Source organism: Musca autumnalis, unplaced genomic scaffold (assembly GCF_047663935.1).
Source record: "Musca autumnalis isolate F117 unplaced genomic scaffold, ASM4766393v1 scaffold_5, whole genome shotgun sequence".
Classification (NCBI taxonomy): Eukaryota; Metazoa; Arthropoda; class Insecta; order Diptera; family Muscidae; genus Musca; species Musca autumnalis.
Window position 1 is genome coordinate 15301894 of NW_027412088.1, and position 15147 is coordinate 15317040.

The following is a 15147-nucleotide window of genomic DNA, read 5'->3' on the forward strand; positions in this document are numbered from 1 at the left end:
CAAAACAAGTTTCTCAATTCATTCTCTTTTACTGAACATTTGTGTAAAAAAACAACATTCAGTAATAATTTGAAATAATTATTACAAATTATCGAGTACGCAGACACACTTATTTTCTTCGTGCTTAAAAATGTGCAAATAAAAAATAAAGAATCGCTCGAATTTATCGACAGACATTTAGGAATTATAGAAAAAATGAAAATCGGTTTCTGTATGTCGAAATGAAAATGTGTGGGAATGAAATACGCCCAAACTTCAGTTTTCGAAATATTTTTACCACAGTTTTTGCTTCAAAAGAAAAAACTAATTTGAAAAACGTACAAAGGACGTTTTTCATTCGCAAACATTTTCGTTTCGACATACATAAGCAGGCTGTAAAACTATTTTTGAAGTTATTGAAAAAATCGGTAAAATTAAAACGCAAAATTATGAATGAAAAGTTACAATAAAAGTTGACAACACCATTGCTATCGGTAGAGCTTAGCGACCACTTTATTTTCGTCGCTAATTTACAGAAAGAAATTAGGTAATTTAAAAAATTACTCACACTTAAAAAATTCAACCAAGAAAACAACAAACGTTGGTAATCCTATCGTTAACTAGTGCTAGAAATCCACTACAGGCTATAACAACCCGGTCCAGGAATTTTCTGAAATCACAAATTTCCCAGGTGGTCGGCGGCCTTCTGAGACAAACTTCTGACAACAGACTAGCTACGCCAACAAAGTAATCCTTCCCAAAAAATACTTTAAATAAATCTCGTTTTTTTTTTTCACTTCAGCTACTCCTCCAAAAAATTGGGTTCAAATCCATTTTAAGGCTACTTTTCGGATCTTGTTGAAATTTGTGATCTTGACTACAACAGTATAATTTTTTTCCCAGATGTGGGCCCGAAATGTCCCAATATGTAGGACCACTCCTTTATACACCTTTCCCACAGTAGTGCATTAAGTAATTCATGGTATATTCTTCTCTCCTGAATTTGTCCATTAAACAATAGGTGAATTTAATCACAACACTTCCGAGTTTCTGGAATACACTTTTTACATTTTCTCATCAATTTACCAAAATGCATATCTAATTTCTTCAAAATGAGATAAAAATGACACAAATAATAACAATTGAAACAATGGAGTTCCTTCTTTGGATGCTGATAAGATTATAAATTTTAAAGAAAATATCGATATTTCGTACACCAAACATGAGGTTCATGTCAAAAAGTCTATTATGAGATGATGTCATGCCAATAGTCTAAAACAGAGATGTCCATACTCACACTATTTTATGTGTGAAGGCTTAGGGAATTTTGTGCCATATTATGAGTATGGTCATCATTGATCTTAAAGTTTTGAGTACGGGCTGATCTTCGTATATTCTTTGTGAGCGATTAAAGAACCTAATAATCTTGTCTTTAAGCGAAACAGATTAAAAAAATGTGAGCCGTTGTCCGTTTTCTGCCCAAAAATTGGGAAAAAAATAAAAAATGTTTCGCTTAAAAACAATATTCTTATGCACTAAATGAGCTTACGTAAATATATGGAGATCGGTCCCTTTGTTTTCGAGCTATTGTTGGCACCGACTTCAAAAATGTCATTTCGAGAAAAACGCGCTTCTACAGACAAATCACAACGGGTTCTTCCCTTTGAAAGCTGATATCTCAGCCAATTTTGCCCGATCGACTTGAAATTTTTTAAGGCATACTCTATGCTACCTGTACTTCAAAATAAGACAATATTTTTTCAGGACGAAACTTATGTTCATATTAAAGTTCAAATAAAGCTAATTCAATGTGGCGAGCAAACTGGGCCAAGGTGACTGTCGATTCCATTTACCAGAGTTGGGCAATCTAGTTCCTTGTTCACTGTCCTAGCTTCTAAACGTATGAGTGATTTTTATACAAACGAAAGTATGACATCACTCATACGTAGTTTTTTTTTCATACAAATGATGTGATCGATTGGAACTGCATAGTGAACTAGATCGTTCAATTGAACTAAATTGGCACAACTCTACCACTTACCGCTACTTAACTTTATTTTACAATGTTAGTCTCGGTCGATTACAAGCTTGTGATTAAAAAGCCTACCTCAAAATCGAAGTTTCGAACTGCGGGACCCCAAAAATATTTTTTCTATGAATCTACCCATTGGACAATGGAGTCTTTTCTCATCCCAGAGATTCTTTTTTCGTCTTCTATTTTTAGCTTAATGTTGTGGAACCTGCCTTTTATTTTCTTCCCCAAATAAATCAATGTGGAGGCAAACTCAAAAACCCACTGCACCTAACGCAACAATAGCTTGGTGTACAACACAGGAGCAGTCGAACAATGTCCCAAAATGGACGGACTAAATAAATAAACGTTAACTAATAAGTTAGTTAACGAAAATTATCGATGATAACTGGAAATTTTTATTTTTAGTTAACGAAATTTGTCGGTAAGTTACCGACCAAAATAACTCAACTTTTATATCAGCTTTTCTTTATACCCTCAGCATTTATGCTAACGAGACCCCAAACATAGTTGGGGTCTAAAACCATTATTTCGATGAGACACATTTTGCCCGTATGAAAGTGTATATACCTTTCAAACGGGCAAAATGTGTCTCATCGAAATAATGGTTTTACACCCCAACTATGTTTGGAAGAAATGTGTTTCAGATAATTTGGAGTTGATTTAGCTATGTCCGTCCGTCTGTCTGTCTGGCTGGTGCGCACAATAACTCTCGAACGGATGAGCCGATTGGGTCCAAAATTGGCTTCCGTAATATTTTGTCCAAACATAGTTTAAGTTCGATGATGGGTTATATCGGTCCACTCCTTCCGGTACCTCCCCCACAAAAGTTCGAAAATGTTCAAAAAATTTGTGCCCACGATAACTCTTGAAGGGAGTAACCGATGTGGTCCATACTTTACACATCGTGAAATTTCTACCAGACTTAGATGAGGTTCCAATAAGGACTCAATCGGTCCACTCCTTCGGGTACCTCCCACGCAAAATTTCGGAAAAGTTCAGTTTAGGACCCGCTCTCGAATCGCTTTGATTTTTGTTGTAACAACTTGTATTCACTGCCCCTCATACGACGGTACAAGTTTTATCTGGGGCAAGTTCATACTTCCTGAGAAAACAGCCTGAAAGATGCAAAAAGCCCCTATGACACCGTGTGTAGTGGTTGGAGCTCGAGATAACTCTCGAAAGCTTTGCCGATTCGGTCCAAAATTTGGCCTTCGTAATATTTTGTCCAAACATAGTTTAAATTAGAAGATAAACCATATCGGTCCACTCCTTCAGGTACCTCCCCCACAAAACTTCAAAAATGTTCGGAAAATTTGTGCCCACGATAACACTTGAAGGGAGTGACCGATGTAATCCGTACTTTGCACATCCTAATATATCTACCAGATATAGACCAGGTACGAATATGGACTATATTTGTCTACTCCTTCTGGTACATCTCACACAAAATTTCGGATAAGTTCACTTTAAGACCTGCTCCAGTCCATATATCTTGGGAAACAGCCCGAAAGGTGTAAAGAAAAACTCCTATGTCACCATAGGTGGCGGTCGGAGAGCACGATAACGCTCGAACTGTTCAACCGATTTGATCCCACATTTGGTCTTCGTCATATTATATCCAAACTTAGTTTCATAGGGCAATACCGGTCCACAACTTCCGGTACTTCTCCCCAATATTTAAAAAATGTAACTATAATGCTAGGACGATATTTCCTGAATGGGGCAACCAATTTGGTGCAAACTTTGGATCTCTTAATATTTTGTCAATATTTAGTTTAACTTCTAAAATGACCCACATCGGTCCTCCCTAAAGGTACCTCCCCCCACAAAAGTTCAGCAGTAGTGAAGCCGACTGACACTATTTTACTCATTTTTTCATTCATAAGTTTGCGTTTTTAAATTTGCGATTTTTTTATCGGAGACGGCAGAAAAGCTACAGGTTAGAATTTGGATTATATAGGACCACTCCTATGAATACCTACCACACAACATTTAAAATTTTTCGGAATATTGGCAGTTTAACCCTCCGTTGGACACCTGGGTCTGGCCAGACCTTTTTGACTGTATATGAAAGCGTCTGGCCAGACCCGGACCATATCTCGTATTGTTTCAATTTTTTTGGAACAGGTTGCCCTTGTGGCCTCTTTATCGACGGTATCATTTTCTAAGGGCCAAGCCAATACTTCCTAAAATAATTTCCCTAAAAAATTGCCAACGCCAATTAAAAGGACTGATGAGTACGACAACATACGAATTGAGTGTCCGATTTGGCCGAAATATCGTAAAATCTCTTTCAAATGTACCTCAAGTTCCATGGAGGTCTACATTGGACAAAACCTACAAACAAAAGTTAAAATATATTCACAGTTTAAGGGGAGGATGGTTTTGAAATTTTTACCAAAAGTCCTTCTTGTTGTCCTGTTAACAGTGGTATAATATTTTTCGTGGGGTGAACAACATAAATGTCTGCTGACCACGATAACCATCGAAAGGAGTGGCTGACATTTGTCCAACCTTTTATCACTATCTTAAATAAAGTTCGAATATAGACAATATCGGAACAACCCTTTCCCATAACACTGTGACACAAAATGGAACTCAAAGTCTGGGGGGTGGAAAATTTCTTTTGAATATGAAAGCCCTTGATGAGTATACTAGGAACCCAAAAGGAAATTTTCGCCATAGGTCAAGTTTCTGAGATATCGCGCGATGAAGTTTTTGATTTTTTCCCTATAATACTTGGGAAAATAGCTCCATATCTCTGTTTTGCATTGTTGTAGCTTCGTTTTGTGGTGACATGTCTTCAGTGAAATCGATTGGCGAATCTTTTTGTAGAACATTACATTCTTCTAACTCAATGCCTTTCATGTCCTTTTCGTCCTTTATTTCTTGAACCGTAGTGAAAGTACCACAAGATGAGATTTTTCAGTATCCAAATATTCTACAAAAATGTTGCTCAGAAGATTTTAGGTACGGTTCCCTTTGACAACTAATCGATTTTGTCCCGTTTTCATTGTCCTTTTTGACATTTAATCGGTTTTGGTTCAGAAATAAACTATGTTTTGTTTTTCTGTATATTCGTCATTGGGTATTTATTGGTATGTACACATAACTATTGGTTATTGCTTATGCAGACATCTGGGGTGCTTCTGACATATTTACCACTAATAGCTATTGTAATGATGAACACGTTAATAACAAATTTTCTTGGAGGATAGATCCGGTTATCTCAATTTTGGAACCGGATATTCCGACATTAAAACCGATTTTTGAACCGGTTTTAAGTAACCGATTAAACTTATGTGTATACCGTTAAAAAGCTTATAGGGTTGTCAATCAAATTAAATTAATTCGCTTCTGAAAACTGTGTTATTTGCAATTCTAGAACAAAAAACCGTTTTCTTAAACCGTTTTTAAGGAAAAATATCAATACGCGCAAATATGAAGATCAAAGGCTGGGGGGCGAATAATTCTTTTTGGCGATGAAAGTCGATGAAGGTAATATTACGAACCCGGAAGGGCAGTTATGCCGTAGGTCAAACTCCTGAGTTATAGCGAAATGAATTCTTTCTTGACAAACTATACATACCTACATGACAAAAACCCTAACGAAATTTGATCGCGCCATAACTCAGAAGTTTGACCTACGGCATAACTGCCCTTCCGGGTTCGTAATATTACCTTCATCGACTTTCATCGCCAAAAAGAATTGTTCGCCCCCCAGCCTTTGATCTTCATATTTGCGCGTATTGATATTTTTCCTTAAAAACGGTTTAAGAAAACGGTTTTTTTGTTCTAGAATTGCAAATAACACAGTTTTCAGAAGCGAATTAATTTAATTTGATTGACAACCCTATAAGCTTTTTAACGGTATACACATAAGTTTAATCGGTTACTTAAAACCGGTTCAAAAATCGGTTTTAATGTCGGAATATCCGGTTCCAAAATTGAGATAACCGGATCTATCCTCCAAGAAAATTTGTTATTAACGTGTTCATCATTACAATAGCTATTAGTGGTAAATATTTCAGAAGCACCCCAGATGTCTGCATAAGCAATAACCAATAGTTATGTGTACATACCAATAAATACCCAATGACGAATATACAGAAAAACAAAACATAGTTTATTTCTGAACCAAAAGCGATTAAATGTCAAAAAGGACAATGAAAACGGGACAAAATCGATTAGTTGTCAAAGTGAACCGTACCTAAAATCTTCTGAGCAACATTTTTGAAGAATATTTGGATGCTGAAAAATCTCATCTTGTGGTACTTTCACTACGGTTCAAGAAATAAAGGACGAAAAGGACATGAAAGGCATTGAGTTAGAAGAATGTAATGTTCTACAAAAAGATTCGCCAATCGATTTCACTGAAAACATGTCACCTCAAAACGAAGCTACAACAACGCCAAACAGAGATATGGAGCTATTTTCCCAAGTATTATAGGGAAAAAATCAAAAATTTCATCGCGCGATATCTCAAAAACTTGACCTATGGCGAAAATTTCCTTTTGGGTTCTTAGTATACTCATCAAGGGCTTTCATTTCCAAAAGAAATTTTCCACCCCCCAAAAATGCTGCTGCACAGTGTAATTTATGAAAAATTACAATGGTTTTAAAACGAGAATTATTTTTTATACCATTAGCATTTATGCTAACGAGGGTATATACACTTTCATACGGGCAAAATGTGCCTCATCGAAATAACGGTTTTGGACCGCAAGTATGTTTGGACGAAATGTGTTTTAGACAATTTGGAGTCGATTGAGCAATGTCCGTCCGTCTGTCTGGCTGGCTGGAGCGCACGATAACTCTCGAACGGATCAATCGATTCGATCCAAAATTTGGCTTTCGTAAACTTAGTTTAAGTTCGAATATGGGTTATATCGGTCCACTCCTTCCGGTACCTCCCTCACAAAAGTTCGAAAATGTTCGGAAAATTTGTATGTACGATAACTCTTGAATAGAGTAACCGATTTAGTCCATACTTTGCAAATCGTGAAATGTCTACCGGACTTAGATGAATTTCCAATATGGACTCAATCGGTCCACTCCTTCGGGTACCTCCCACACAAAACTTGGGATAAGTTCAGTTTAGGACCTGCTCTCGAATCGCTTTGATTTTTGTTTTAGAAAGTTGTATTCACTGACCTCCATACGACGGTATAAGTTTCATCAGGGGCAAGTCCACACTTCCTGAGAAAATAGCCCCAAAGTTGCAAAAAACTCCTATGACACCGTGTGTAGCGGTTGGAGCGCAAGATAACTCTCGAACGGATCTGCCGATTCGGTCCAAAAGGTGGCCTTCGTAATATTTTGTGCAAACTTAGTTTAAGTTCGGAGATAAGCCATATCGGTCCACTCCTTCAGGTACCTCCCCCACAAAAGTTCAAAAATGTTCAGAAAAATTGTGCTCATGATAACTCTTGATGGGAGTGACCAATTTGATCCATACTTTAGACACCCTAATATATCTACCAGATATAGATCAGGTTCGAATATGGACTATATTTGTCCACTCCTTCAGGTACCTCCCACACAAAATTTTGGATAAATTCATTTTAAGACCTGCTCTCGAATCACTTTGATTTTTGTTGAAGCAACTTGCATTCGCTGCCTCAATTACGACGATAAGAGTTTTTCAGGGCAAGTCCATACTTCTTGAGAAAACAGCCCGAAATATGTACTGGCTGGAGAGCTCCAACCGAATACTGAGTTCGTCCACACTTTGGATATTGTAATATTTCTTCGAATATTAGATGAAATACGAAGGTGGTTCTTATAGGTCCACTCCTTCCGGTACCTCCCCCACAAAAGTTCGAAAATATTCGCTAAAATGGTACGCACGATTTCTCATAGACGTAGCAACTGATTTGGTCCAAACTTTGGATTTCTAAATATTAGCGAAGCTTAGATTATGTTCAAATTTGGGCCATATCTGTCCAATCCTTGTGGTACCAACTACACAAATGTTCAATTTTTTTGCGGGTCTGTTCGAGAATCCTTTGGACATTTTTACCGAAGGTTTTCCTACTGGCCCTGTTTATGTTTTTCGTAGTCTAGTGTGATAAAAAAGCTCTATCGATATTCCCGCAAATTTTTGAGCTTTAATCCTATCCATACTTTTGTCGGTTCATACGCCCAAAATTTTGAAAATCCCCCAAATACATAAGTTTTTTTTTTTTGGAAAAAAGTATTTCAATCCACACAGTCTGAGTGTATATCTCTGTCGGCAAAGCCGACTGATACTTTTTTACTTGTTGTTTATACATTAAATATTGTCTTAAACAATTTGACCATTTAATTTTTGCAAAAAATACAAACAATTTTCGGTTTTGTTGATTCGAAACCAACAATATTAAAAACTGTATGTCTCTCTCGGAAAGTTCTGATTATATTAAAAAGTAATCACGAAATAAAAAGGGAAATTTCATTCCATTAATTTTTTTAAGTAACATTTATGTTTCTTAAAAAAACATTGGCGAATTTTACCATTGGATAAGGAGTTCTTTTGTTTTTTCTTTATTCAACAACAAACTTTATGTTTAAAAGCTTCAAAATTTGTTTATTTTAGTTTATAAAATGCAACCATCATCATATATGGATGTCAAGTTTTAAAAGCCACGTAAAAGACTTTGATGTAATATTCATTTAAATATATTTTGTAACACAGTTTAACATCAAAAGTTTCTCCCCGTATTTTAGAATTCCATGTTTAATTCATTAATTATTTATACACTAACACTAAATTAGAATTTAAATAATTTCGATTTTATATGCATTTTCTTGTTTTTCCTTATTGCGATATGTGTGACCTTGCTGCTCTCATACATACAGACCTTGAATGCTGACTGACTGCTGCTGCATGTATATATCGCTCATTTACTCAAAGAGTGACACATTTCAAATAATCAAGTTTCGAGAAAAACGCGTTTTAAGTTGCGGAATGAAATTTGACTTCCCAACTTAAAAAGGTTATTACACAAAAAATAAAATAACTATTAGGATCATCTTTTGTAAAGATCTTGCCAGATATCCGTGCTAAATTTCTGTGTAAGATCAAGCATGATTCGAAATGTTATAGTGCTTCATAACCTCAAAAAACTTTTTTGTTGATTTATGCCAAACTCCTAGAAAACAAGTTGTAACTCATTGAGTTTTGGAGATATCAACATGGAAATTTTACACAAGATAAAATAGAAGTCGTAGAAAATATAGAAATTGCTAACTCAAAAAACCCGTTTTTTGAGTTATGCCACTCTTTGAGTAAATGAGCGATATGTTCTGTTCTGGCGGTGGTCCCTATGTATAAAACAGAATCACACGTTTCTTTTACATTTTGAGTCATTGACACGTCAGATAATTTATCTTGCGAATAAACTAAAGTCGTCATATCTTTTAGTCAAATCATCATTGGTTGCATTTTAGATAAGTTTGTTCATAACATAGGTTGGGGGCAGTATTTTGCTTTTCTCACAACAAACAATATTTTTCACTCTTGTTTTTTTTTTTTTGTTTATTTTGTAATATTTGCACACTCAACGATATGTAGTTACACTGTAGAACACAATTAATAAATATAAGTCTAATTGAGATTAGCTAACAAAGTTTTGATATTTTGAATATTTCAACTGTTATGGGTCGGTTCAACACCATTTCTAATGTCAAAAGAATGGTTATCATTTAAAACACTTTGTTGTGTTTATTCTTAATTGTTAGTGTAATTAGTGAACGTTAAGTGCAGTAGATATCTGCTTAATGCTTTCTTTACAAAATGCTTTATTAATAAAAAATATAAAATGCATTTATTTTTTTATTAATAAAGCATTTTGTAAAGAAAGCACTAAACAATTTAAAAAAGTTAATTTAAACTCTGTCCTGTCACTTAAATAACTACCATTAGCAAAACCAAGTAATTTTCGAAAATGTTGCACTTTGCTCCACTGTTTTATTATCAATAAATAATTTTGTTTGCTACATTTTGCTTTACGCAATTATAATACAGGTTCATGTTTGTTAATTTCCTCTTTATACCCTCAGCATTTATGCTAACGAGACACTTTCGTAAGGGCAAAATGTGCCTCATCGAAATAATCGTTTTAGACCCCAAGTATGTTTGGACGAAATGTGTTTTTTTATACAATTTGGAGTTGATTTAGCCATGTCCGTCCGTCTGTCTGTCTGACTGGCTGGAGCGCAAGATAACTCACGAACCGATGGAATTAACCGATTTGGTCCATACTTTGCAATATGTTCCAATATGGACTCAATATGTCCACTCCTTCGGGTACCTCCCACACAACATTTCGGAAAAGTTCAGTTTAGGACCTGCTCTCGAATCGCTTTGATTTTTGTTGTAGCAACTCGTATTCACTTCCCCCCATACGATGGTATAAGTTTCATCAGGGGCAAGTCCATACTTCCTGAGAAAATAGCCTGAAAGGTACAATAACCCCTATGACACCGTTTGTAGTGGTTGGAGCACAAGAAAACTCTCGAACGGATCTGCCGATTCGGTCCAAAATGCCTTCGTAATATTTTTTGCAAACATAGTTTAAGTTCGAAGATAAACCATGTCGATCCGCTCCTTCAGGTACCTCTCTCACAAAAGTTCAAAAATGCTCGGAAAAATTGTGCGCACGATAACTCTTGAAGCGAGTGACTGATGTAGTCTATACTCTGCGCATCCAAATATATCTACCAGATATAGATCAGGTTCGAATATGGACTATATTTGTCTACTCCTTCTTGATACCTCTCACACAAAATTTCGGATAAGTTCACTTTAAGACCTGCTCGCGAATCACTTTGATTTTTGTTGAAGCGATTTGCATTCGCTACCTCCATTACGACGGTAAAAGTTTTTTTCAGAGGCAAGTCCATATTTCTTAGGAAAACAGCCCGAAAGGTGTGGCAGCTACGATAACTCTCGAACTGTTCAACCGATTTGGTTCAACATTTGGTCTTCGTCATATTTTATCCAAACTTAGTTTCATGGGGCAATACCGGTTCACAACTTCCGGTACTTCTCCCCAATATTAAAAAAATGACACTAAAATGCTAGGACTTATCACTTGAATGGGGCAACCAATTTGGTCCAAACTTTGGTTCTCCTAATATTTTGTCAAAATTTAGTTTAACTTCTAAAATGGCCCATATCGGTCCTCCCTAAGGGTACCTCCCCCACAAAAGTTCAACATTTGTGTCTTAATGCAGTTAATTCCTAATCCAAATTTTTGTTGGCAAGTTCAAATGTTTTGAAAGGGCCACAAAATTATTAAGAGACCCTAAATACATTCGATCTGTCCGTAGATGAAAGTTTCACTTCACATTGGCTGAGGGTATATCTCTGTCGGCAAAGCCGACTGACACTTTTTTACTTGTTTTTTTTTTTAATTTTTGTACCCTCCACCATAGTATGGAGGGTTCAATTAAATTTGTCACTCCGTTTGTAACACATCGAAATATTCGTCGGAGACCCTATAATGTACATATATATATATATATATTCTTGATCAGCATAAAATTCTAAGTCAATCAAGATACAGTCCCAATTTTTAAGATAGAGCTTTGTAATTTGGTATAGAAGTTTCTATTACTCCTAGGATGTTTGGTATCGTCACAATGAAATTACTGAAATTTGGTAGTTAGTCTTTGTTGGGGGGTATAAAACATTCAACTTGAAATTTGTCGGTACATGTCCACGCGTTCATATGGCTCCCTAAGAACGGTACTTCCCGATTTTCGGTATTTTGAAGGTTTTAGCCTCATCAACACACCGAAATAGTTGAAATTTGGCAATTAGTCCATGTTAGGTGTGCAAAACATTCCATCTGAAATTTGTCAATGTACCTATGTAAAATAATTATATGTGCAAACTAATATTGTGATATTTATTGTCGAAAACAAAATATATTTCCAATATTATTTTTACATTGTAGTTAGTGCTTATGATTGCTTTTAAAATATAAAAGAAAATTGCGTTGTTATTAATTTCATATTAGAGAAAAATAATTTATAAAAACTTGTCATAGAAAATATTTATATGTGCAATAACGAACATTTTTAAACAATTCATAATAATGGACAAAATTGTTGTACATTTAACATGATATTGTATTGTCCTTGTGGATTAGGACTTGTTGTAGCCTTCGTCTCATAGAACCGACTAGGTTTCTTAAGGTGTTAGGGGTGATATACTCCCATTCCGCCAATAATGCACATTTCAATTCTTTCAGCGTCGAGAACTCCTTTGACTTCGCGAAAGCTTTGGAGAATAGTATGCCCCGAAGGTCTTCGAAGGGTTTGTGGCCATGACTTATAGCTGGCCACTCCAGTAACCGTACATTTAGTGCCTTTAAAAACTCTTTGTATGTCGAACAGGGCGATTCTGGGCATTTTCCTGCTGGAAAGTCCAATTATATCCGTACAGTTCTCCAGCAAAATCTATTAAGTTGTTCTCTAACAACGCAGCATATGTTTTGCCACTCTTTTTTGTCGGAACAAAACTTAAATTAGGCTTTCGTCGAGCTCCGAATGCAGCGCATACCATAAGAAATCCTCCGCGAAAAATTCCCAATTCTCAAACACATTCTAACGTTATTAAATGTCAAATCTTTTCTACATTTTGCTTATGTCCTCTCTCTTTTTGCTTAGTGCTAATATCTTCTTTGAATTTAATTTGGAATCCCGTTAGTTGAGACATTCCATTTTATTTTACAAACCAATAAAAAATCATTATATTAGAATTATAAAACATTCGCGTCTGTCACGTCATTAAGGGGAACACTTAACATGGACGAAATTCTACTTTAAGTTTTGTTCCGACAAAAATGAGTGCCGAAACATAAGATGAGTTGTTAGAGAACAACTTAATAGATTTTTCTGGAGAACTGTACGGGTACAATTTGGACTTTCCAGCAGGATAATTCCCCGAATCACCCTGTTCGACATACAAAGGAGTTTTTAAAGGCACGAAATGTACCGTTATTGGAGTGGCCAGCTATAGCTCATAGCCACAAACCCATTGAAGACCTTCGGGGCATACTATTCTCCAAAGTTTTCGCGAAGTCAAAGGAGTGCTAGACGCTGAAAGAATTGCAATGTGCATTATTGGCGGAATGGGAGTATATCACCCCTAACACCTTAAGAAACCTAGTCGGTTCTATAAGACGAAGGCTACAACAAGTCCTAGTCCACAAGGACAATACAATATCATGTTCAATGTACAACAATTTTGTTCATTATTATGAATTTTTTAAAAATTTTCGTTAGTGCACATATAATTATTTTCTATGACAATTTTTTATAAACTATTTTTCTCTAATATGAACGCAATTTTCTTTTATATTTTAAAAGCAATCGTAAGCACTAACTACAATGTAAAAAGAATATTGGAAATATATTTTGTTTTCGATAACAAATATCACAATATTAGTTTGCACATATAATTATTTTACATAGGTACTCTGTGAGCCGTCCGTCGAGGGACGGCCACGAGCTTTTTTGTCAACTTTACGATTCGACGTTTAGCGAGCGAATGAATTTATACTCTTTTGTTTAGTGACGGAAATATGTAGGGATCTACAACCCGGCTTGCGTTAGGGATCTTTAAGAACAAAATGTAACGAACGGGGAGGAGAGACTTTTTATGGAAAATACCATTTATGCTTAATTAATTTATTTTTAATTGTTTCTTTCCAAAAGTAGTTTCTTCTTTATTTTCAGATTCTTGTTCCTTTTCGTTTCGGACTTTTTTCAAATTCCAAGAAGCGAGATTTGATTGATTTCATTCTATGTCAGATTTAGAACAGACAAGGGAACTTTTAAAATAGCAATGTGTGCAGTCCGATTCTATTTTTAGCTCGATGGATGGGACTTCATATAATACCAATTGTTTAGAAGTTTTAGTTGTTTGATATGCAGGAAATGTGAGACAACATCACGACGATAGTTCTAACAACTTTGGTCTGTTCCAGAAACTGCAAGAATCTACTTATTCCCAGCAAAATTAAATGGAAGTGATTCCATGTGAAATCATGATTTCACTGGTTCTTTTGCATGAGTGCGAAAGGAGTCGTGAAAGATCCCATCTTTTTCATCGAATTTTCATGAGTGCAATTGAAGTCGTGAAAGTTCCGATCTTTTTCATCGAATTTTCATGAGTGCAATCGAAGTCATGAAAGATCCGATTTTTTTCATCGAATTCTCATGAGTGCAATTGAAGTCGTGAAAGATCCGATCTTTGTCACAATATTATCATGAGTTCAAATAAATTGATAAGTAACCGCACAATAAATTATCAAATACTCATATACCCGAATAATTGTGTACTTGCAAAAGTAATTGTTAAAATGAAAATAAAAGTCAGATGAAAGTGGTCGATAGTGGCAAAATTTATATATTTTAATTAAAAATACAATGTAAATTGATATAAAACAAAAGAAAAATATATTTTGTGTTTGGAAACCTGTTTCGTTTTGTGGATATTAAAAAGAAGTATGAAAAAGACCCGGTCTATAAACCACGAGCTTCCCCAGCCGACCAACACCGATATAGTAAAACATATCGAGCTGCAATTATTGGGTTGGTTGGGCCATGTTAACAGGATGGATAAAGATGCCACCGGCGTATGAATACGAGCCATTTGACGTTATGCGACCCGAGGGAACAAAACTCCAATGGAAAGATCACGATATCACAAGCATGGCATGCAAAGTGAGAGAAGCAAAGTAGGAGATCGGTAAAATAAGTATAAAAGAGACCATAACGTGGTAACTATTACAGGATAAGCTTTTTCTTTTGAAATAAAATAACAGAATTCAAATTTATACTAGATTTCCCAAACGATGAGCTTGGTTCAGAGATTGACACATAATTTATCGAATATTGGAAAAACGGAACCCCCAAGTTGAAAGAAGTATCTTGCAGCCATCGGAAGAGATAAATATGATATTGCAGATTAATATAATATATAATTTTGAAAGTTACATACAAAATAAAGAAAAATAACATCTGGCGATACAAATCATCTGCGCATTGTATTCTTATTAATTCAACAAATTACATAATTGTATTGCGAATTTTATTTCTGATTGGCAAAAATCCGGATCCAAAGCATTGGTGCAAGA

General features: G+C 35.5%; 1 protein-coding gene across 3 annotated transcripts in view; it reads left to right on the top strand.

Annotated features, from left to right (window-relative positions):
- Window positions 1–15147, top strand: part of Taz (tafazzin, phospholipid-lysophospholipid transacylase) — a 32774-nt gene that overhangs the window by 3737 nt on the left and 13890 nt on the right. The gene's annotated exons all lie outside the window — the stretch shown is intronic.